Source organism: Marmota marmota, unplaced genomic scaffold (genome assembly GCF_001458135.2).
Source record: "Marmota marmota marmota unplaced genomic scaffold, marMar, whole genome shotgun sequence".
In the NCBI taxonomy this organism is placed as follows: domain Eukaryota; kingdom Metazoa; phylum Chordata; class Mammalia; order Rodentia; family Sciuridae; genus Marmota; species Marmota marmota.
In genome coordinates this window covers 57,671-83,325 of record NW_026006332.1, presented here as the reverse complement: position 1 = coordinate 83,325, position 25,655 = coordinate 57,671, and positions in this window count along the sequence as shown.

Here is a 25,655-nt window from a genome sequence, read left to right as displayed (position 1 = left end):
TTCTAGCTCCTCAGAGTAGTCCTTCTGAGGCTGACCTGGGCTAGGGCCATCCTTAGAGATGGTGACATATGCTCAGAAGGCAGTCATTCTCCCAAGATCCTACATAACAAGACCTGCCTTGGATCTCTAGGCTACTGTTTGGATTCTCTATCTTCACACCATTTCTTGAAACCTCAGCCTGAGCACCAAGTGGTAGATACTAAACAAGTTATAGTGACCAACTGTCCCTAGAAAACCGCTGCTGAGCATGGAGTTTCCAAATGTTAAATTTTTCCTGATGAAGCCAAACTAGGGGTGTTTCTCCTGCCTTGAAATAGTGGAGAAGGTCATGGGGGGATGTTCACCAAGCTGGTGCTGTCGTCGACACCTGCATGAGTCTAGGAACTGCAAAGACATTTGGGTAGTTCAGGACGTTTCTGCAGAGATGAATTAGAAGTGCTTGCAGACCTCAGATTCAAACTGGTTTCTAGAGTAAAGTTAAAACGAAGCCAAGCAAGACTGGCAGCCAGGGTATCTAGCACACAATGGACCCAGAGATCTTCAAGAGTTAAAACTTGACTCTAAACTTTATGAGGAATTAAGAGCATAGTCTCCAGTGACTAACGAGCTTTGTAAACCTGAGATGGCTTGGGCACAAGACCATTCTGATAGGTCTCACTAGACCCATGCAGCCTACCCCCATGGTGAAGATGACCACGACTGCATGTTGGGTACTGAGCCGGTCCCGTCTAATCCGAGACCCAGGTTGGTGTCAGCACCTCCATTTTATAGTGGAGGAGATGAGCTCCAGCTTCCGCCTCCCTGAAAGCCTGTGATGGCGGAATCGCCACTCGATCCCAGGCCAGTGGGGTTCTGAGTCCAGGGTCTTCATCAATGCTGCCTGTGTTGATTCCTAGGTGACACTGTCCCCCTCCCCCGCACAAGCCAAGATCAAGAGTGTCCAGGGAAGACTGTCCTCCTGGGAGCTGAAATGACCCACGTAGCCCACCGGTGGGCAGAACCCATCACCTAGGGAAAGGGGTGCAGCCTCCTCCACGAGGTCCATGGAGTTCCTTGCACACAGGCCTCCAATAACGGGACGGCACGGAGGGGGCAAGGGACAGTTTGAAATGACCCTGATACGGTTTCCCCTTGTAACTCCCTTGATCTTAAGGGGATCAATAGCTTATTTGGGAACGTTTGATGGTTCCCCAGCTGGGGAAAGTCTAGTTCATGAGAAGGCCAAGTTAGGTTTCACATGAATCAGCCGTTGTGTGGTTACAAAGGAGACAGAGGCTTGGGCCTCCTAGAAGTACATGATCTCTGAATCGGGTGATGATGCACAGGGACGCTGCTCCTGGTGTTGATCATTTTTCGGTAGGATTGACACACAACTCTTCTAGTTTGCCTCGTGGGAATGTTAACCAGCTTTCTGTCTTACCAAAGTACTTGACAAGAACACCTTGGAGGTCAACTCTACTGACTGGCCTGTTCAAAGATCTCAGTCCATGGTTGGCCAACCCCATTGTTCTAGGCCCAAGGTGAGGCAGGACATCATGGTGGAGGGAAAGATGTTGGGGTTATGGCAGGTGGGAAAGGACCCAGAGATAGGGTCCTGTTGCCGCACCCCCAGGGCCAATCCACCTCTGCCACAGTCTGGCTGGGCACAAATCATGAGCCACTCAAGCAGGAACAAACTTTATTTCCTAACTCCCACCAAGCCAAGCACACAGCCTTCTCCTGGGACACACAACACACCAACCGGAAATCCCTCCTCAGGCACTTCCCCTACCAAGGTGAACTCCCCAGGAATCCCTGGGAGAACTCTAAAGTAGCTGGTGCCTGAGGTGGATAGCAGGGGTCTAATATACAATTGAATACACAGCTTAACATAACCATTGTCATCTCAATGGCTTGCTGGCATCACCTCTCAACCACTCTGGTAAAAATGCCATGCATCATTCCAACTCAACTATGGCTCTCAGCACACCTCCAGTTACCCCCACCCCCTGCCCAGTTAGTATCACCCAGTTAGCCCATTCAAATGGATGAATCCACTGAAGTGAGCTCATAAACCAATCTATTCACCTGAACACTGTAGCATTGCTTAACACATGAGTTTTGAAGGGGACACATTGAAGTGTGACAATGCCGAGAATTGTTTCTGAATCTTGGCAAGGTTTCCCTACAGAATAGGATTTTAACAACTCTGGAATCTGATCTAGGCCAGTGCAAGATGGGAAATTGTCGCGACCCCTCGCCGGCAAGGGAAAACATGACACAGGATTCTTCTTTCAGCAGTTTATTCAGGCCTTGATTCATGTCTCATCTTCTAGTGACCCGCCACCGAGCGCCCAAGCACAGCCTAATAAAGCCTCCCGCATACCAATCCCAAGCTGCCACGTGGATCTCTCTCATAGGGTGGGAAGGGATTGCATGCCAATTCTCCATAAAAGGAGTTGTTTATCACAGGCCACAGTGGAAGCCGGCGCCATCTTCTAATGGCGGCCACGGTCTAATTAGAACGGCTCACCACAGGAAATGGCAGGCCACCTAGGCAGAGAAGTGGGCAATGCCCTGTGGTCTCTCAAGCTATTGGTGCTGATACATGTGGACAGGCTAGGCTGGTGGGCTACCAACTGTACCTGGAATACCTTACAGATGGACCTTTATGGAAAAGCAAAGACTTCCAAAAAACTGCCATCTAAGATGGTGACCACTCATTACAACTCAAATAGATCCTCATACACAAACAGTTGCTCTCAGAGTATTAAACATGATTTGGGGTCCTATTTTATCTTCCAGAGCTCATCCTCCAAACTATTGGCCTATGTTAGATAATGTATTCTACAAGTTCTCTTCTAGAGAACATACCTAGAAGTGGTCAAACATCACATCTTTGTGGTATGTGTACATAACTTACAGAACAGTCAAACTTCTTACACTTGAACCCAAGAGTACTTGAACTTGGAAATTAATATTTACTTATGAAGATTCAAACCTTATTTCTGAATTACTTTCAAATCACCCACGGAAATGGAAATGATTCAAACACATAGTCAGTACTCCAGGGTTTTCACTTTGGCACAGAAATGACTTAAATATTGCCATACTCAAGGTCCAGAAAGCAAAGGGCCCTGCATCTTAAATACTTAAGACATCTGTCTTGCCTTACTAATGTCTGTCAACATTTTAATCACAGGACAGAGCAACACAAACTTACCAGGTTCATAAACCAGACTTAATTCAAATTGTGTTGGAAAAACAAGTTGGAGTTGCCTACAACTAAGGTTCTTACTTTTCAAGTCTTATGTAAAGACTTGACCAAGACCATAGACAGTAGGATATTGATTTTTTTTTTTTTTTTTTTTTTTTTTTTTTTAGGGAACTTTCTGCCACTTGATCCTGAACAGTCTGAGGAATGTTGGCCACGTGTGGTCCTCTAACCTGATCTCTGATCAGATGTAGTCCCTGAAGGAGGTGAAAAATTTTTATGCCCATTCGACCTGAGGGAGCATTAGACCTTGGTTATTGGAGTTGGCTCTAGGTTTAGACACCAATTCGGGAACATCAAATTCTCCTAAGCTTAACATATAAAGCCAAGTCATCCTTAGTTAAAACTTCCCAGCTTTTCTTGCAAAGGCTAACCCTCTGTACTTGCTGGTGGGATTCACTTCTGGATTGGCTTAGGGTTGCTTATGGAGGCAGCTTCCAGTTCTAGCCCAGGCTGACCTCCTCCTGTGCCCTAGTCTATGCTGCATGTTTAGGGAACATGAGGGTCTGAGGTACTGGGTGAGCACCTTTCCAGGCACCTACCTAGATGAACCAACAAAGTCCCTCCTGACACAAGGGGCTGCTCCCTCTGAGGCCCTTCTGTATCTAGGGGAGCTCCTCGGACAACTCCACCTCCAACCCAGGGGGTCTTATTATTGGCATCTTCATGTACGGGTGCTTGGAGCTTCTACTTAAAAGGGGGTGAGTTTGCAATGGTGACATAATGAAAAAAGAAGGGGAACTCTGGTATTTCAAACCTGCCACTCTAAAGACTTAAACCTATGGGACCCAAGGGTGCCGTGGCCCTAACACCAACTGGAGAAGACTTAAGGTACCTAAAAGACCATGCCTCCCCTTCAGAGTTTGACTATCTGGAAGGGAATGATGTTCTCCACTGTCTAAATCGACCCAGTTCCCTCTTGCTAAACCCATCTTGCAAGACAACGAGAGGCTTATACCTGGGGGATGGGATCCCATCTACCTGCTTGGACAAACCAGTTTCAACTGTCAAGAAGCACTAAGCAGCCATGTCTTATCAATCTTATGTGTGAGCTACTTGGGGACGACGGACTAACATTTCTTCCTTTGTAAAGACTATGGCTGAGGGGTATGCAGTCAGCTGGTGATGTCTGGGGACTTGGGTATTGAAACTGAGTTTGCCCACTCCAGAGGGAAGAGCAACTGGGAGAAGAGTTGGAACAAACTCCCAACCTTCTGGGCACTGACCTTTAGCTCTCTGAATCTCATCCCTCACTGCCGCAGTCTGGCTGGGCACAGTTCAGGAGCCACTTGTCAAAAGAAACGAACTTTATTTTTAGAACCCACACACCACACCACACAGCTCCTCAGGAAAAACCCTCAGAGCCCAACTGCCACCACAGGCTTCCCACAAGCCTCTCAACCTCCCCCACTCCTCTTGCTCTTGAGGCCGATTGGCTGGGTCACGTGGGCAGAGCCAAAAAAAGTCCCCCAATGAGCAGCTCTGTGGTCTGAAAGGGTGGAGAAACAGCCCAATGAGCATCACCGCAGAGGAGCCAATCAGTTGGAAGCTAGAAGTTTGTTGGGGATGCTGTGAGCCAATCATCAGCTGGCAGCTGGAAGTTTGCTGGCAGCTGGAAGTTTGCTGGGGCCCCTTCAGCTGTGGCTCTCAACACCTCAGGAGCACTCAAATGATTCAAAAAATATCCAAATCACTATTTAAGCATCAAGTGGACACAAAAGATCCCTGGTGTGTACCAGATTCCAGATTGGACTGACAGATCCCCTCACCCCTCTGCCAAAACCAGAGACCTTTTCCTTCTAACAAATGTCTTTAGGTTGGTAATGGGGGGAGTGGGGAAGAGAAATGTCTGATATGAAGGATGTCAGCTGCTGCTGAGATGTCCCTATAGTCCTGACCACAGGCACAGCCCAAAGCACTTGAGTCCCCTCTCCCAGCTGAATGCCAGTTGCCCGGGGCTGGCTGCTGCTCCTGGCTGTCTCTGCCGACCCTTCCCAGATTGATGGGTCTATGCTCCTTGATGCTGGGGTGGAAAATCTGGGAGACTGAAGCAGGGAGAAAGTCCTGTTCAAAACTGGCTTTTGAAGACAAACTTGGTATAAAATTTCCTCCCATCTTGGAGTCTCAGAGGACAAAGAACTTTGAGGAGTTAAAGGGGGATGGTTGGATACCGGGCATGAATGTATGCTCAGTGTGGGGTCCTCATTCAGAGGCGTCCCCTCTCTGGGAAACTTAATGGCTTTGACTTTCTGCAATGAGTTAACTAGAACCTAAAAGCAGGCTTCCCATTCACAAAGGATTAAGGAAGAGCAAGAGACAGTTGCCCATGAACCCCTATTACGTTAGGTGCTCCCCAATTATGTACCAGGAAATGCTTGAAGGTTGAACTGCCCAACTGTTCTGGACACCAGGAGAAAAGTCAGTAAATTAAACTCGTGACAAAGTCCACATGAGAACACCAAAAGCCTATACCAGTTCCAGACTTGCAAACGGATTAAAACTCAGTTGCCTCTATGGCCCTGAAGAGTGTGAAGACTGGGCCAGGCATCTTCTGCAGAACTCGTGGGTCATGAGATGATAGCACACTGACAAAGGCTACTCGACAGACTCCTGAGCAGCACAGGCCTCAACAGACAAGTCTCGACACAGCTGTGCACCTGGAGTACAGAAGCTGACATGAGAGCCCTTGGTTACCACTCTTCATGAACGACCACGTCCATCATTTTAGAACTTAAGCTTCCCAGGAGCTAGAGGACTAGGTCTAGTCGGGCATAGCACTGAATTCTTGCCTGGACACATATCGTGGCTTGAGGTTAAGTTAGAACTACTCTGACTACAGCCATGAGAACCACAGGCTCCAGATTCCGAGCCTGGCTTCAACTACCCTCTTGCTCTGTGGCCTTGGATAGACGCTTGGTCTCCGAGTCTTGTTCTCCAGGACCAAAGTGGGAGTACCGATCATCTTGATCTGGATCCTAGGACAGGATTTGACCTGTTGAGAGATTAACATGTCGGGGGAAATGCTGGAGGAGGCCGGGAGAGCCTCAGGGCTTGATGTGGGCCTGAAGAGAAGGAAACTGAGTGGGAGGTACACTAGACTGCTGGGCAGGCTGAAGCTCTGCCGTGGAGTCGCTGGTTGGGAGCTGAGTGGAGAGACCAGGCCGTGATGCAAACACAGGGTGTCCTATAGACTTCATAGCTGGGACCCCTCCCTGCGAACCCAGGAGGTGTTTAAAATTGCCACAACACAATTCTCGGCTATAAGGACTTGGTACATGGTGTATAAAATTCTGCTTTCAAACTGAAATAGGTGGTATGCAAGGCTCTTTATTCTGGGGATGCTGTGTAGAGGCTGCACTTCAGCCTGTACAAAACCACACGCATCACTCCCCCTCACTCCTTGGTTTTCCTGCCGGATATAATGGAGCTACCATTTCCAGCCAGGGTAAACCTGGAATGCCTACCGTGTGCTCAGCATGGCCTAGAGCAAGAAGAGAAAGCAAGTAGCTGGATGGTTTTGACCATTACCACCAAGGTCGCTGCTGGCAGTGAATCTGAAAAATCCTTCTGCTGTAGAAGGAGCATATGGCTTTTTTTTTTTTTTTTTCCTGCAAACCACCTTGAGTGAGGTGAGCCGATTACTGGGGAGATCTTGGCTCTCAGGCCAATTCATAAGCTCTGGTAGTCTCGGGTAAGGAATCCCAACTACACTCAGTGGGTCTTACCAAGGTATTGGTGGAGCCTGGGGCCACCCTGCACATGTTGCTGCACTGACTGGCCTGGGGCTGGTAGGGGGACCATCACCTTGAGTGCAAGGCCACATCGTGGACACAAAACTGTGTAGTCACAAAGGGACCTGTGCTTGTCTTGGTGTCTCAATGTTACCTCTTGAGCAAGAGGCCCACGTCCCCTTTTGTTAGGGGCCCCATGAGCTATACACCTGACCCAAGTGAACGTTCCAGTCCAGGGTCCTGAGAAGCACCTGCCTTGTTCAGGGGTTAACTTATGACAGCGTAATGAATGGACCATATGCAGGTACACAAGCAGTGACTGAGGAACTTGCAGAGTGGCAGACTCGAGGGCTGGCACCCCAGGGAACAATGCCACCCCTAGGCTGACTCCAGTAAGAGCTCTAACTGCAAGGACAGGAGAATGTCCTGTGTCCCTGCCAAAACTGAAGACTAAAAAAAGAACTGGTGGAATATGGTCTCAGACTTTCCTGTCATAAGTCTTGATTCCCGCTGAACAAATGGTGGGGGGCAAGAAGATGGATGGAGGCAGCTCACAAGGTTGACCTCCTGAGGCCCCATGAAGGGCGTGGAAAGGAAGAGCAGATGGGGACATGGTGACGGCTCTGTGCCTATTGGTGTAGATCTGAAGAAATCGGACTCCAGTACCCAGCCGACCAGTCCCAAATGGGATTGGTCATAGGTGCAATCCGTAGTTCCATGAGTGGTCGACCGTGTCCCCCCTCCCCCCAAGAACCCAGATCTGTTCCTAGGCAGGAAACTCTAGCTACGCTAAAGCCCACTGTGATCTCTGCCCAAGACCAGCTACACCTAATCCTGCTTTAACATCCAGCACAACCAACTCTGGACAGCAAGGGGGTAACAGCCTTAAATGGAGATGAGGACAGGATTCCGTTCAGCCCCGAGCACGTTCTTAAACATGAACGTAGGCTGTCTAAGTTTTGCCAGTGGCTTCATGAGATCTTTTACTTGGGATTACTGCTTTTGGACCTTGGTGTCTTTCACTATAAAAACTGCCATGGAGAGAAGTCTTGGCACTTGTCTTACAGGGGAGAATTCGGGCAGCATCCTTGACATCATGGTGGGGACTTCTTGGGACAGTTCTTGGTGTGTTCACAGCAGTGTGGTTCTGTATGGAGCCAAGTTCCCTGTGAACAAGGTGAACTTCATGGACCTAGGTCGAGAGCGAATTCATCCTGCTTGGGTGTGGTTTTTTGTTTGTTTTTTCTTTTCTGGGTGGGGAACAAGTTGTTACCTTCTGAGCCATCACCATTTCCCCATCCACTCTTCCCCTCCTTTCCACACCCTTCATAGGGCCTCAGGAGGCTGACCTCTGTATTGACAGAGGGTGGGGACAAGCCAGCTCCGGACTTCAAGGATTGATGGGGGGGTCTCTGCAGTTCCTGGGGCCTGCCCTGCTGCCCCCCAGTCAGTACCCTGGAGAGCCAGATGAATGCATTACATTGTCGTACATGCCATAGGGATCAAGAACGAAGTGTCCTGGGAGCTGAGATGCGCTTCCTGGTCACCAGGATTCAACCTGTTGCCAGCAGAGGAGTAAGAGACCTCAGCGAGCCCTGGAAAGGGAGAGAACTGCTGTCTGAGAACACAAGAAATGGGCTGGGTCACTGCTCCAAGTGACTTCTGTTGCTGCTGAAGCCTTGGGTAGTATTACTGGACAGACAGGAAGGTCAGGACAGACTGACCCTTCCCCTACACACCCAGCCTTCAACGACCAGATCATGTGGGAGTAGAACAAGGCCAACCATCAACCCTGGACAGGTGAAGGCAGCCACAGCACGGGTGTACCACTGTCCCAGCTCACCTTGGGACAAAAGGACAGCCACAAGTCAGATGATCCCATCCCTCTCCCTCTGCAACATGCAGGACCCTGGCACTGCCTGCCATGGCACATGAGGGGCTCTGCATCACTCTCTGTATCTGCATCGGACACCCTCACGGGGCAGATGGCCACAGGGGCCTCCTGTGTCAGCCCCGAGGCTGCCTCCTCCTGGTCAGTGGGTGCCTAGCTGCAGGGGGGTAAGCACACATGTGTGACCTTCCCACAGCCACCTGCAGGAAACACCCTCATTTCCCACCTGTTGGTGAGGCACTGACAGCAGAGTCATAGCTGCAGGTGTAGAAAGGCTGCAGGGGAGAAGCAATTTCCCAGCCCCAAGCTGCTGTGGAAGGAGAAACTGAACACTTGCTTGTAACTTCTCCTCCAGGTACTAATCCAAGTAGGCACTTGGGCCCAAGGGTGAGAAGACTGTGAGCTGGGCCTCCCCAGTGGCCATCTTCAACCCCATTCCCCAGGCTAGCCCTGCCACAGCTGCCCTTCTCTGGTACTGAAGTCTTGCTCATCCCCTATTAAAACTGAGCCTTTCCCATCAGTGCTGGGAATGGGAACCAGGACCGCACACGTGTTGGGCAATTGTGCCATCACCGAGTTGTGTCCAGCCCCTGGCTATCTGTCCACTGACATCCCCATAGACGTGCATATCATGTGCCAATCACACCTACTCCTGCCTCTCCTTACCTCCTGGTCTCCTTTCGCATCGCCCCCCCTCCAACACTGGGTCAGTTTCTTCCACATAAGCCAAAGACGAGTATCAGGTGTTCTATCTCACTCAGCATCATGACCTAGTTCTACTCACTTTTCTGCAAATGACACTTAACTTTTTATGGCTATCCCATTTTATGTGTGCACACATGCATTTTCTTATCCATCAGTGAGCACCTAGGCTAATTCTACAATGTAGCTATTGTGAATAGTGACGTGGTAAACATGGGTATACAGCTCTCTCTCCTGTATGCTAATTTTGTTTACTCTAAGTACATACTCAGACGCAGAATAGCTGGATCATGATACAACCACTCTTGACTTGAAGAACTTGCTGTCTTCCAGAGGCTGTGCTAGCTAACATTCCCACCAGTGGTATATAAGGGTCCCCTCTTCCCCATCGAGCATTCTCTTGACAAAGCCATTCTGACTGGGATAAGATGGAATCTCAGTGTAACTTTGACATGCATTTCCCTCGTCAAACCTGAGCATTCTTTTCCATATTAGACACTCGAACTACTTCTGAAGTCTGTTCAGATCAATTGCCTACATACTGACTGGACTGCTTGTTTGCATATTCTAGACGTGAACCCTCTGTCGGGTGAATAGCTAGCAAAGAGTTTTCTATCCTGCATGTTCTCCTCGCTCTCTGGCTGTGCAGAAGCTCCTCAATCCATCTTTGATTCTTTCATTCTGTTTGATAAATCGATGCCTGTGCCTATCTTGGTGTTCCTGTAGTTTGAAAATCTCAGGTCTTGCATCAAGGTCTCTGATCCACCTTGGGTTAGTTTGGGAAAGAGTCTAGCGTCAATCTTTGTATTTGGCTTTAATGTCGCTAGAAGAGGCCATTCTGACACGTGTCTTGGTACCTTTATAGAGGGTGGATGGCTACAGAAGTGTGGGTTTATTAAGATGCTCTACATACTCCACTTGTATACATGACTGGTTTTGTGCCAATACCATACTATCTTGTTGCTATGGCTCTGTAGTGCAATCTGAAATTGGGTATCGATGCCTTTAGTTTTCTTCTGCTCAGGGTTGCTTTGGATTATTTTGGGGGAAACTTCTAGCCTTCCACATGAATTTGGGTATTTTTTTCTTTTTAGTGTAGAATGTTAGATCTCTAGATCCCATTCAGTCTCTAGACCACAGTTGTCAACAGACATTGAAATAATCTTCTCCCAAATTGTGACAGGAGGCCTTCTCTCCTAGGGGTGTCTTGAGTTTCTTCCTCCAGTGCTTGATAACTTCTATGGTATTGACCTCTCACCACCTTGGTTACTTATCCCTAAGTTTTTTGCTACTCTGCTGAATTTGAAGTCTTGGGTGGAGTCCTCTGGAGTCCAAGTATAGAATCCTACCTACAAGCAGAGATAACTTGCCTTTTCCTGTTAGTAACCTGGAGAGAAATAAATGGGATACAGTCTAAAACTTTGAGTACTGTGCTGAACAAGAAAGGAGATGCTATTCATTCCATATTCACAGGAAATACTTTGTTTCCCATTTGTGATGGATAGTCTATTATGTTGCGGTATAATCTGTCTATACTAGCTTCTTTAGTTCTTCTATGAAGTGATGTCAAATCTTTTCAAAAGCATCTTCTGCATCTGAGATCATGTGACTCGCCCTGATTTTACATATATGCTATATCACATTAATCTTGGATGTTGAACCATCCTTGCATCCCTAGAGTGAAACCAACTACATAGTCTCTGATCTTAGGTTTTTTTTCAATTATTGAGGAATTTTGTATCTGTTCATTAAGAGCACAACTATGAGCTAATGTCCTTATCAGTTGTCTATATTGGCTGTTATCTCAATGTTGAGATGTGCTTGGCTTTGTTTTTCCCATAACATGGAAAATCTTAAACTTTGACTCCCATGACGTCAGATAAGGTGTTAACTCCTAAGTGCCCATCCCCTATAAGATGGGGGGTGGTCACTGAGATGGGCCATCTACAAAGGACATGAACCAGGCTCTCACGCTACCTGCTCTGTAACTCCTACCTGGGGTTCACACTGCCCCTTTCTGGTGGGAACATTACAGAAGGAGAAATGGGGCCCATGGAGCTGTTTGCTCAAACGTCTGATGAACTGCCTGCCTGTTGAGGGGAGCAAGGTTGGGTGTCAAGGACCAAAGTAAGAGCAGTCCACGGTGATACATGAGCGGTTCATTTCCTAACCAATTGCACTTGAGCGCCCTCATGGTGGGCCTGCTACTCCCTTGACTTCAAAGCCCTGTGGTCTGCTTAGACTCGGGGTTGACCAGGAATCGCAGTAGCTCGGCTCCCAACTTGACCCTGTTCCTTGGAGAACACTGCTAGTACCTCCAAATGGCATCTCGCGGCCCAGAAACCCTCAATGCCTCTTTGCCAATACCTTGCCCCCCTTGGCAAACGGGCTTCAGAAATGCCACTCCCATCTTTGGTACACTGGAAAGCACTGGTGCACGGTCACTTGAAGGATTTTCTACTAGAGGACTATCGGTGACCGAGCCTGAAGTTGGTCGAGGGTCAGACTGCAGTATGGTTGGGAGCTCCACCAGCAGACAAGCATCATGAAACAGTTGCAAGGTTCAGGTTCATCCAGATGGCTCACCTGCCTATGGAGCTCTTGAACCTAAACAAAGGGCCACTCTTGCCTAAGTACACATGTACTCAACGGCTGTCCACTTGAGCACTCCTAGCAGGACTTACTGTGTACCTCCCCATCTAGCCTCTAAATGAGGATGTAAAAATCCAGGATTCTGCCCTCTGTACTGAGGCATGGCCCAGCCAAGCCATGCTAGAACTCAAAAGTCTAGGCAAGCTCCCCAATTCTTCTCTGTGCTCAGAATTACAGGATCCTCTTAACACTATTCTACCCAGTCTAGTGAAAAGTGGCTGACAAAGGACCCAAAGGGGGTCTCTAATGACAGGAACTCTTTATTTCCAGTGCACTTAATAATGAGGTGGTAATCGCCTCACATTAGGTGTAGCTGGTCATCACTGGCAAACCTGTAAGAATAGCAGCCTGAACTAACCAAGCTGCTTTGCTCAAAATCCAGATGCAGTCCATGTCGGTGTTGGCATGATGGTCCAGGATGCAGGGACCCTGTTAGGGAAGGTGTCCATTCCAAGGACAGTTTCCAGATAGCTGAAACACAGACAATGGTTGGAGCCTCAGCTAATAGGATGGCAAAAGGGCTCAATAAAAGGACATATCCCTTTAAGACCTAAACTGGCATCGACCATAGTCCCATTTGCCTGAACTTCAGCAAAGAAATATACGTGGCTATATGAACCCTATTGGGTGCTCGAATCTACCCAGCTAAAAATGGGAAGCCTTACTACTACTGGGGGTGAAGAGCAAGAAATGACACTTAAGGGCTAACTGTCCCAAGGATGGGCACACGCCGCAGTACTGGCTCTCGAACTTCAGAACCATTGGCCCAATCGCTGATCTTGGTACACCCATTCTACAGCTATGAAATCGGCTATAGCAGGCTTGTTTGGATTGACCTGGTCCATGCCAGTGCGTCCCCTCGCTGTTCCTAGTGCACACCTAGAACTTGCACCCATCTTCTCAGGGCTGTGTCTGCCGCTTTGCGTATCCTACTTTGTCTACCTACTTTTTTCCAGTAAGAAAAATCTTCAGAGAAACGTGAGTTGTGTGTGGACATCTGGCCCTGATTTAGGGAGTCTTTGAGAGATGGATGCTTTGCAGAGACCAATGCCTTTGGTGGAGGCCGCCGGCCTTGCAGGGACACTTAACTGCTAAGGACAAACAGCTGTCCCCCATCTGCAGGATCCATTTTCAACTGTATACAGTAGATACTGCTGATAATGAACTTGGGTCCAGCTGGGCGTAGTTCATAGGGCATACAGACTGAAGGGTGCTGCCAGGGTGATTCCATATTGAACAGAAGCCCCAGGAGGTGGCTCGGTCCTCAGACTTGCTCTCTTGGCTGAGTCGAGTGAGACCTGGGCTGCTTTCTCTAGAATTTTCTTAGTTTGTGTTTACATAAAGCTGAACTGTGCTATGGCTGCCTAATGAGTTTGAAAGTGGCTCCTTCCCTCACGTGAAGAATTTTTATCCAAAGATCAGCGTCATGAAACGTTAGAGCCAGGAGGATCTATAAAACCACCTGATGGCATTTCTCCATCTGGTCAGGAAGATACACTTCAGAAATTTGACAAATACCCTTCCATTTCATGGAAGAAGATCCCATTTGTTTTTAAGGTATCTTCTTGTCCTACTTTTGACCCCAATAATAGAAAGTGCTTGTTAATGTTCTGACTGTGAGCTCTTGGGTGGCCGGAGAGATGCTGGGCTACCTCCTGTTTGAGGTTAGCAGGAATAGCCCACAATATTCCAGGGCAGGCACAGATCCCAGTAGCCACCGTGGCCACGTGTGCATGGAACAACTAGCACTTTCTGAAAGCTGCATAGAAATTGGAACGTACAAATGAGGAAGTGTCCTAGTTCATCAGGGACATGTCAGTCCTCCAGTAGGTCCGCTGGGCCTTACCTTTATCTTAACATATACTTAAACATGTTATCAGCCTCAACATCTGGTGATTCCTGTTAGATAATTTCACGGGAACAAGCACTCCTGCGTGTGAACACTCTGCATCTTACATCACCCTAGCGCTTATGAGCTTGTCACTGCTGGCTAGAGGCAGCTTGACTTCAGTGCTGAGGGGCCAGGTGGCTGGTGTGAAAATCCTGCCTGGCCACTGATCTGCTGGTGACATTTTGAGGCTATAGGTGGTAAGTTTGTCCAGTTATAGCAGATATAAGAGTAGCACAACTCCATCTTCAACATGGGCAAGTGAAACAGGCTTCAAATTGTGTGCCAGGCATATGTAGTAAGTGGTTCTTCACCCATTAAAGGTCTGCTGGAGCTGGGTGCGATGGCACATGCTTGTGAGCCCAGTGGCTCTGGAAGCTGAGGCAGGAGGATCGCGAGTTCAAAACCAGCCTCAGCAACATGGCTAGGCCCTAACTTCCTTAGGGCCTTCTCTAAAGGGCTGGGGGTGTGGCTCAATGGTTAAATGCCCCTGGGTTCAATCCTAGTTCCAAAACTCTGCTGGGGAAAATGTCTTGCCTGGCTCCATTCTGCATTGCCATGAGTAGCATTTTGGAAACTGCAGGGCTCCTAACGGAGATGCTGAAGTCCTTGTAACCACTTTTGCATGCTAAAAATGCCTCTATAACTAAGCCTTTAACCTGCATCATAAATACTGGATGGGTGCTTAAACACTTAACCAGCCCGCGGCACAGTGAAAAACTAAAGATGTGCTAGCTGTTACTGATATGCATGGGACCCGGCTTCAGAATCGTCTTTCAAATTCTGCAAACGCTTCCTTGGACGGTCCAGCCACCTACACCCGCCAGCTCCTCCTTCCCCCAGCCCCTCTTTAGGCTGCCTTTCTTTCCCTTTGAATCATCCACAGTAGTCCATCATCCTCTAGGCATGGTGGTGGACGGCTCCCCACAGGTAAGGGAGTCTGCTTCCACACAGCTTAGCCCAGCTCATCCAACACGAGTCCTCCCTGCCAGGAGGAGGCTGTTATATATCCCACACCGGAGATCCAAGTTCCTGCGTCAAGAACTCGGCAGAGGTGGGGGAAGAACCTCCCTTTGGTCCTAACTTGGTAGCTCTCACTGCCCCAGCCTCTGGATCTAGAGCAGTGGCCCAACTCAGCTGGCCACCTGAGTACCATAAGTATTTCTTTCCTCCGGTCTATGGAGGAATACTGGCCATCTTTTTCTGAACTTCCCGGTAGCTCCTGGGGCTTGACTTGCTGATAGAAAATACCCACTCATTGAGACTCCTAGAGACCTCAGTTGAGGGGGCCACACTGAATCTCTTGGGAAGTTTTGTGGAACTTGGGTCCTTTACCCAAGTCTAGAACTTGATTGTTGATGAAGTTGGAAGGAACACAGCCTTCTTCTGACTTCTAAGGTGACAGATTTGACTTAAGCTCATCTTGGTTTTAACTAGCTGCCTGGTTGGTGTTTTTGGTTCATGGAGAACCTCCTGTCTGGAATCTTCTGCTCTTGGAATGTGAGTGTATTGATTTCCAAGCCATTCTTCTCCAGAAGTGTTCAGTACCAGCCTGTATCTGGCTCCTGATGCCGAGAACCCAACGCGGTCAGCTGTGCCCTCTAAACCCCAGCTCGTGATGTCAAGCTTTCTTGTCTGCATGATTCTTGGGTTTTCTGACCCAGAACAGTGTGACCCTAAATGACAGGCATATCTAGACAAAACCTTCTCCAGGCCTGTTGCAAATTAGGCTGAGCAGGCCACAAACCTTAAATGGAATTAAGCTCAAAACTAAGTTCTGTGAGAGGCCACTTTGAGGAGAACCATGATGCTTATTCTTGTTTCCTGTCCTCTTCTATGGTGACCCTGTATTTAGGAGGAGTCTCCACACCTGGAGTCGACCCATTCCTCAGCCACAATGAGGCACCAGAACAAAGCTAGTCAGGACTGCTCATGTGCATGGGGACAAGCGACATCCCTGGCTCTGAACTTAATGAGCCTGACTTTTTTGGTCCAGGGCGCCAGCCCCTATCTCGGCGCCCTGTGGAGGTGATTATCCAGTGTCTGCCTTTTTAAGGAGGGCAGCCAGGGTACTGGACCCCTCTAATGAGAGGTGACAGTGTCTCCAGCATCTGGCTTGGGGACTGATGGAAGGGCAGGAACTTTTTCTCCCTCCATGTGGCTTCCTATGCCTTCAATGCAGACCCATTTCTGAGGCTTGACTGCAAATCCAGCTGGGGGCTTGTTTCTCTCCCACATGTAAACAGAAGCGAGCTTCTTTACCTGTCTTGATTCAAATACTTACTTCTTGCCTCCTGCCAACCATGAACAAGATGCCTGGAACTTCAGGTGAACATGCATTTGGCCCCTGAATTCAGGGACATTTTCCATCTTGCGGGGCTCACATTCAATCCCCTGCTGTCCCCTCAGCTGGGTGATAAGAGGATGGGACAGCACTCTACTTCCCCATCTTGGTTTACAAGTGCTAATCAGCAGCTGAGCTGTCTTACTGATTGAGAGCTCCTGACTTGGAGGAAAAAAATCTTGCCTCCCATTTTAGAAGAACACACCCTGGGCAGAGGTTCTCACCCCTCCCCCTAGCTCCTAGTCACATCCTACAGCTGGATCCTTAAGGCCACAGATCCTTTGTCCACTGTATGGCCAAAGAGCCCAAGTGTGGGTGCCAACTGGAAGGTGGTATTCTCCTTTGCACCCATTTCCCCCAACCCCTTCCATTCTCATTCCTTCTTCTTCTGTGCTGAGCTGTGGGGGGATTAGTGGTGGCTAAGTCCTTGCTCAGTGGCCTTGTGAGCTGTACAGCAACCAGAGTGTTAACTTGCCCCATCCTTCACCTGTGCTCTACGACTTAGAGCTGCCTCTTTGCATTGGAAGCCTGATGTTAGTCAGGTGGCCCTCTTGTGGCCCGCCTAGGCACTAGTACCTGTGGCATTTGTCTTTAAGAGTAAGCTCTGTCCCAGAAAGCAGAATATACTGGTCAGGAAGGGCCAGTACTTCCAACATTGCTTCGGGTCCTAGTTAAGGTGGTGATCAGGTGGCATTTAGAAGCTTGGTGCTATGACAGTCATGGCTGTTTCTTCAAGTTCCTAGTGAATGGTTTGGTCACACTCATATTGGTAGGACTGAGGTGACCAAATCCTCTTAACATGTCCTAAGCCGAGTTGGTTCAACTGTGTTGGGGGGTCAAGGACCACATATACTTGTAAGGGGCTGTTGATTCTGCCAGTCAGAGTTGTCCAGAGTTGGACTAAGGTCCTACGGGTCCTTGTTGGCGGTGAAGCTTGGGAAAGTGCCTTTTGGAATGATCTTCTCATGTAAGAACACAGGCCGTGCTGAGGAAGGGGTCACGTGAATTAAGACTGAAAGGTGACACACGACAGAACCTTGGCTAGAGATGCCACTGCCCTGACTACAGCTGTATAGGGGCTGGACATCCTGGGAAAGGGCACAGGCTAAGACATTTGCTGTGGCACACGTGTGAGCTCTGGATAACCCTGCTAGTGAGCAGGAAATAAGCCTCCAGTCCCCCCGCCCCAGTCCCTTCGCAAGAAAGGCGTTACTGGGTGCAAGGAAATCTTAGAGGAGCGCTTGTGCTTCCGGCTTCTGTCCTTGTGTCTCTTCTTCTCCTAAAGCGTAGCCCCGCGGGTCCCTCTGCCGTGCGTTCTCATCTGGGGATGTGCTATGAGGGAAACCAAAGATGCTCTGTGACCTAATGGCTGAGGTCATGCCATTGTTGAACAAGTGACGTATCGACTTTCCTAGTCCCCCTGGGGACAGCCCCTCTCTTTGAGCTCTGATCACTCCAGCATCTTGGGTGACAATGATGCTGCCACCTTCATTTCCATGGTCCACATTGGGCTTTGCACCTGGTCCCTGAATACATGTAACTTAAGGAGAACACAAACCATGACCGTGGCCATTTGAACCCCCGATGAACAGGCTTCCAGTGGAATGAGGCAGCTGGGAGAGGATGAACCGGGCCATAGTGTCCATGCCTTTTTCTGGGCCCATTCTGATCCCCTGGGAAAGCTCCTGGGCTGTCCAGCATCAGCTGGGACCAGGAAGAGATCAAATAATGCCTTGACTTGATCGGCTTCCAAGGGACAAGCATTCAGAATTCAGGTGGTCTGTGCTGGCCACCAAAATGGGGCCAGGAATCCAAGTCTACAACACCAACCTCTAAAATGCCAATAGAGCTAGGGCCGAGCTCTTGTTCTCATGGCCTAGAACATGCGGCAGATCGGTGGACACTGAACCTTTATCTTGTCCACCAGCTGACCAGGCCCTGAGCTTGATCCTCCATATCCTGTGACACCTGTATGGAGTCAGCTCAGTTGCTAACCATGATGACCTTGACTGTTCACTCTCCCCCTCCCCCCACACAATGACTATGGAGCAAAACGCCCGTCTCTAAATTTGAATGGGGGGCTCAGGACATCCACCCAGATGTAGCGATGTTCATGACACACACCAAAATGAGAAGGTGACTCTGGAAACTCACTTTAGCCAGAAAAGGGGTAGAAATACAGATGTGGAATGGAAAAGGAAATGGCCTAAACAGAAGCCAGCCACATCTCGGTGCCTAACTCCTGGTCTCCCCATAACATGGGGACCTAACCCTAGAAACACCCAGCACAGATCTGTCGAACTGAGCACTTGGGGACTTGAAGTAGGATACTACAAAGTAGGACCCTTCTGGGTTATTCCTTGACTCTGCTTTCCTTGGCAAAGTTCCTAGTTCAGTGTCCAAAGCTGTCCCCCCCATTGTTCCTGACCGCCCAAGATTGCATAAAAATAGACAGTAGAAAGTTAAAGTGTAGTTAGGGGGTTCTTAGGCTGAACCCTATAAAGGATGTGTTGGAGGCAGACACCAATCTTTGCTTAAACACCCCTAAATAACCAGATGCTTTCCTCCCCACCTCGATTTCCTGCTCCCTATGGTTTGGATTTTTTTAGTCAAAAAACACCAGTTGGAGACTCTGGGCCAGGCAGAGGAGCGTTACTGCTCACAGCTGGTGCAGAACATTGTCACTTTTTGAAAGGTGTAAGAAATGAGTGCCTCTGTGGTCCTAGCCCAAGAGAAATGCCATCCACCATGGTGTCTTCAAGGGCTTGTGACTCGATTTTTGTAGAGTATCAAGATGGAATCCAGGCTCTGCGTTAGCTTGGCTTGGGTCTTAGCTTGAATCCAGACCAGTGCTGTGGACCACACCCAGTAAGACTGGACTGAAAGTTGGTCTGTCTTTCTAGAGCCAAAGTGGCCATTGCCTCCCAACCTCTAAACCAGTGAGGTTCTGTTGGGCCAGGAGCATGTGCCACCTGTGAAGATGGGACTTCTCTGGAGCAACTACAGCTCTCCTGCTAGCATGCTTTTTTTTTTTTTTTTTTTTTGGAGGAGGGTCAGGGTCCTGCTATATGGTGCAACCATGGATACCTGCGCTCATGTGGCAGCCCCAGTGGCTCATGGAGTTCTGCGTCTGGACTCCCCAAAGTCTGGCTGCTGGCCAACCATGATGACACTTTTTAATGGCCCCATGTCAAGGCTAGGAATTAGTTATCTTGACCATGGCACATGACGTCCTACACGTGCTTTCTCAAACCTCCCTGGAGAGGATGTGACTCCTCCCCTCTTCCTAGGGGCACCAGCCCACCTTCCTGCTCTCATCCCACGTGTTCCCATCAACCCAGGCCTAACTGGGCTGTGTCTGTACCAAGCAGGTCTGGTGGAGGCAGAAGGCACCCTGGTCTTCCCCCTTGGCTAAAGAGGAGACTCGGGGTTTCCCTGGATTTCTTCTCAACTAAGGCAAGTAGATAGCAAAGACAGGCCCCTCAGCCCTGCGATGGCACCACATCTGAAACTGTCCTTGTTCCATGGTCAAGGGGACCACACAGCACACATCCCCTGTCTGTCCCCTACATTGTAACCCTTCCATGTGGATCTGACTTAAGGGGGACACCTGATTTCTAGTGGGGTCTTCACCTTGGTCACCTCTTAGTCTACCCAAGGCAAATGGGCAGAAGGACCTTGAAGACTAAACTAGCCCAACCCCTGTGCTTCCCCCCTTTGGTTTTTCCCATTCAAGTCTCATTGGCAAGAACCCATTCAGCTGGCGGGTGCATCATGGTATCATCTAGAGGGACAGGGGAAGTGTCACTTGGCGAGGCAAAGGTTGGACTTGGATGAACATCTACCCACAGAGGTGATACCTCTTTGTGACCCTCCTGTGGGATGAATGTTTGATATATTAAATGTCTTGCCTGACATTTAATCAGGCAAGACATTTAATATATCCTCCCCCAGTCCTTCGTTAACCCTTCTCTGAATCCAGGCAATAACAACACTGCCCGTGGGTTTTGAACATTAGACGATCACTTCTGTGGCTCTTCTGGTTTCTCCAAGAGCCCTGTCAAGTTGACCAGTCGCCCACCATTGCTTATGTCCTCCCTTGCTCTTGGCAACAATGTTTCTAAGGCTCACCTTGGACTTTACCTGCTTCAAAGCCACAACTGGCCTCCCTGGAGAGCCCACTTGGAATCATATGGGAACTGAGTGTGTTCACTGCCCCAGGATCTACATTTTTGGAAGAAACCACACAGCAGGTGGAACTCTAGTAGTTAAAATGGGACTGATGGCTCTAATGAGGGGAATTCAATCCTGGATTCCTTGCCACATCCCGACAGTCCATTCCACTCACTTTCCAGGTGAGCTTTAGGAAACTGCTGGTCAATGGTGAGGAATGCCCCTTAATCCAGTTCGTGGATAATCCAGTCCCTTGGCTGATGCCTCTACTAGAGGTCTCAAGGAGTTGAAGACAGATGTTCAGGTGGAAGAGCAGTTTCTCTTCAGCCACCACCTTGTGCAATCAAGTGACTTCATGTGTTGGGTTTCCCAAACTTGGGCTGTGCTTAGTGCTGGTCTGTGTGGCCCCCCATCCAAAGCCCCTGGAGTAGCCTGGGTGACCAGGTTGGGCTGGCTGACGTTAGTGTGCATGCCTATGCTGAAAGGGTATGCAGAGGGACCGACAGTTTAAGATCTTGGACAGTGCCACTGGGGATGTTGGCCCTGTCACTCATAGCATCTAAAGCTATATCTGAAAGTCCCTTGTCCGACTTGAGCTCAGAGCCGTGTGGACACCCCAGTCACCTCCTTCATTCTGCACTTGTTCTGGGGATCTCAGTGGTGTGAAGTTCTTAACCTCAAGGCTAGCCCAGGCCTTTCCTTGAACTTGACCAGGGGTTTGTGGAAAAGCTTACTCAAAGTCTCTCTGGTATGGAATTTGCCTGGTTTCCTGGATTTCTGGACCCTGGGGCTCCTTACGTGGAGCTGCTGCTGAGGGGATTCTTGGGATAGTTCCAGGACTTGTCTGAAGTTGGCTCAGGTGTCCTGGGTGGGGAGAGGCAGTGATCTGATCCAGTCTCTGTTGTGTCCCCCCTCCTCCCCGCCATGCCTGCTCTCCCTGCAGGAATGCCCCTGGGCTTGATGCTGCACTTGAAGGTAACAGCCCATGAAGCAGCTTAAGCCACTGGCCATGGATGCTGCTGTGGCCACCAGCCCTTCTGTTCAGCTGCCCAAACTGGCTGACCCTGGAAGGATATTTCGGAGGCTTATCTCAAGCCACTTCAGACAAGGGGAAGGTTGCCTTGCTTTCTCAAATGACAAGATTTCCCCCCAAAATGAAGCCAAGTCTCTTCCTCATTGAGACCTGCAAAGTCGGACATCTGTCGAGGAATAAAACAGGACCTTATCAATGGCATCACATCTCACCCACACGGGCTGTAACGAGCAGGAGTGGATGAGCCACCTCTCGTCCTCCCCACCCACCGCCCACCAGTCTTTATCACCAATCTTTACCAACAGTCTCCACCCTCCTCCTGACTTCCCTGAGGTTGCCCTGACTCTTCTCTGAGTCATTTAGTCACTTCTAATTCTCCCTTGTGTACCCTCCTTAAGGGACTCCTCAGTGTCTCCCCTCCCGCTTCGTATCAGACTCAGACCTTGCTAAGCATTTCTCTTTCCCTTTCCAGAAATATCTCTAGCCTGGCTCCCATCACCCTGTGCCTCTGGGGTGCCTTCTCACTTTCTGGAATAACTGTCCATGCTTTGGGTTTCTCCTCCTCCATCCCATAACTGGCCTCTGGTTTAAATGTCTTTGGCCCCTTCTCAGTAGGGGTATATTTTGAAACCATGAGCACTGGTTGGATTCACTCCTCCAGGACCTGAGTTATTTTTAACTAAACTAAGCATATGGAATGGTGGTGACAGTCACTTCTGATTGAACCAGAGGTGTTTCTTCAAGACTAGGAACTTCCTCCAAAGAATTTTCTTACCACTTTGGACAACGGCTCACCACCTGCTAGGGAGGCTCAGTTCTGCTAGAATGGAATAAAATGGCAGATTTTCTACTGTCAAGGTCCCTCGGTTCTTAGCCCACAGATGGCATCCATTCAAGGTCTTTTGGGGACAAAGATGGGAACTGTTCAGTGAGATGAGTTTCTCTCCTGGCTACCTCCAGTGACTTGATCACTGGATTTACCAACCCTAGGTATCTTAGCTACTATTTCTTTATTGATCTCTCCGACCTCAGGCTTTAGTATCACCTTGGATATAAGTGAGCTGATGAGTCACCTGGTGTCTGCCTATGCATGTGCACCAGGGGAGAGTCTAAAATCTCAGTGGAATGATCTGGATGTGATGGTCATCAACTTTGCCCTCCCCCACCAACTTGAAACTGGTCTTTTGTTGAATCACCTGTGTGGGCAGGACCAAGTCCCCAGTTGGACAAAAACATGTCTTGGTGACATCAAATCTCGGGAAGGTGCTTGACTATCCGCTCAAGAGCACAAGCTGACTCTCCTTGGTGACAATGCAGCACTAGGTGTGGCCTTGCCACTTCTCGGCAACCAGAGGCAAACCTGAGTCTTTGACTGACTTAATTGGGGTCTAGTGGATGTGTTACTACTTGGTCACACTTGCCTCATTCTGCATGCTGATCTTAAAGCCTAGTAACTTCCTATTGACCCCAGAGGCTGGAAACTTTCCTAGAATGACAAAGGTTCATGGAAAACACTTGACATTTGCCTGTAGACAAGGAGTGGGGTTTGCCTGGGTCTCCTGGACTTCTGGACCATTAGCTTAACACTGGAAGAAGCCACTCTTGAGAATCTTGGGCCAGGCCTGCTGGTGCATGTCTGTGATCCCAGCAGCTTGGGAGGCTGAGGGAGGGTCGGGAGTTCAAAACCAGCCTCAGCAAAAGTGAGGCACTAAGCAACTTGGTGAGACCCCATCTCTAAATAAAATGGCTGGGGATGTGGCTCTGGTCAAGTGCCCCTGAGTTCAATATCATGTTAGTTTCGATAGAGCCGAGACCTCTGAGACTTGGCTTCTGTTCTTGCTGGATGATCTGTCCTGTCATCTTTGGAGATGATGGGAGATGTCAACTTCTCATGAGCTCAAGCCTTAAGTGCCACAGACCACCAAAATAGTGTTCACCAAGATTCTGAAGTCTATGCGTGGGGTAACCTGACGTGGAAGGATTGCTCTTAATGTAGAGGGGGAAATGGTGTGGGAAAGTCTCCAAGGCTCAAATGGGTTTCCTGACCTCATTGAAGGAGACCTCTGACCCCTGTCCTACCTCCAAGGTCACCCCACACCTCTGGATCTTGTTTGGAGTAAGCCCATGAAAGGCAGGTAATGACACTTGAAGCACATGTATATTTTCTTTCGTTACAAGACAAAGGTCACCTACCACCCTTGGGTGCTGAGTTTTACTTGGTTACAGTTGACTCTTTGTTCAAAAAAACTTTGACCATAAAAGACTTTGACGTAGGAAGAGCTACATTAATGATGGTCTTCTGACATGGAGAACCTGTCAGAGAGCGTACTTCTCCTGTTTCTTTCCAGTTCTCCTGCTCCTCCATAGGAGCCTGGGAAGGTTTGAGAAGGGCCAGCAATGTCTTCCAGAACTGCCAAAGCTGTACCCTAGTTATGAGGACCCTAACTTGAGTGTACTCGAAGTAGGAGCAATGATGATTTTTCCCTCATTACACTCCCTTCCCGTCACTCCTCTCTGCCCATTAACTCTTGATCTCCTTAGAAGTGTCCCCAATAAAGGACAGGGAACAACGACACTTGGCCTCTGAGCAGAGGGATGTAGAGGCTCAGGACGGTATCTGCTTGATGTCAATGCTGAAAACTGAACCTCCAAAGTCCGTGAAGAGAAGCTGGAGCAGGTTTAGGACGGCTCTCCCCACAACTTAACTATCCCGAAAAACCCTAAACTTGGATCTCAAGTCAGGAATTATTTAGCAACTCTGTAAATCCAGACCTCTGAGAGGGTGGGGCTCCCACTGGGTCCCTTGGGTGTGTTCCCCTGGGCCCTGTTGTTTCTGGGGCAGTTCTCCTTCGCCCTAACATACTTGTGCACAAGCTCTGTGGAGCCTCCTAGCCACAGGGCAGATGCCTTGCTGGTATCAACACTGTCCTGATGTCAAGTCCCCTATCCAACAGGAAGAGAAGTCCATGTCATTACCACTGACATCTTAACAGAACTGATACTGAATGTTCAGAAACCCTGTATAAATTCAGGCTTAGGAAAATTTTGAACTAATACTTAAATATGCTCATGTTAGCAAAAAAGCATGCAGTTCTACAGAGGGTAACGAGTTCTTGACCACTAACAGAGAATTCTTGCAACAAGATGATTATTCTTGAATCCAGTGGACATGATGTACAGGTCAGGGCCATGGGACAGGGAGAACTACTGGCAGGGGGCTTGTATAAATCTGTGGGTTGCAGCTTATGCTGGTTTTTGGACATCCATGGTCTAACCCTACAAAACCATGTGGCCGTCAAGTTTTCTAGACGGGCTCATCCAGAATGGAGGGTATCCTATAAGACAACCTGGACTCTGTATTTGGTTCCTTCTGATTCCACTCTGCTTGGATACTTGGCAAGAGTGTGAGGAAAGTGGCGGTCACTTTGTCTGGGGTCACATGTTGAAGCATGAGCCATGGTGTTCCGCCTCTGAGGATGCCGAGATTGCTCCTCACTTAAGTCCAACGGCCTATCTTCTGTAAAGGGTCGACTCCTTGACTTGTGATTCATGTGGGGTAAAGGTTTGAGATCCCTGAAAGTGACTTTCTATTTCAACTGTAGAATCTGAACCTTGGGTATTGCGCACCCATCAGATGTTATAAATACATTCCATACTTACCAAGGGAATTCCTGAGTTTTCCTTCCAGACTTCTAGAAATCAGACTTTAGACGGTTACTGACATAACCCTTTTCACCTGTCTAGACAACAAGAGCCTCTTCAAACAGGCACTAACCCTGTTGATTATGAGCAGATATTCTTCCTGCATTCTTTGGACAAACTATGGTCAAGGTCACCTTAACTTTATTGACAGACTTGGACTCCTATCGAACATACTGTGTATGTTTACTAGAAATACTTAGTAAAGATGTGGGTGGTGGTTGAGGTCATTACCCCCAAATGATGTGGGGTTCCAGATATTGGAGCTTTGTCTATGTAAGGGAGCCAT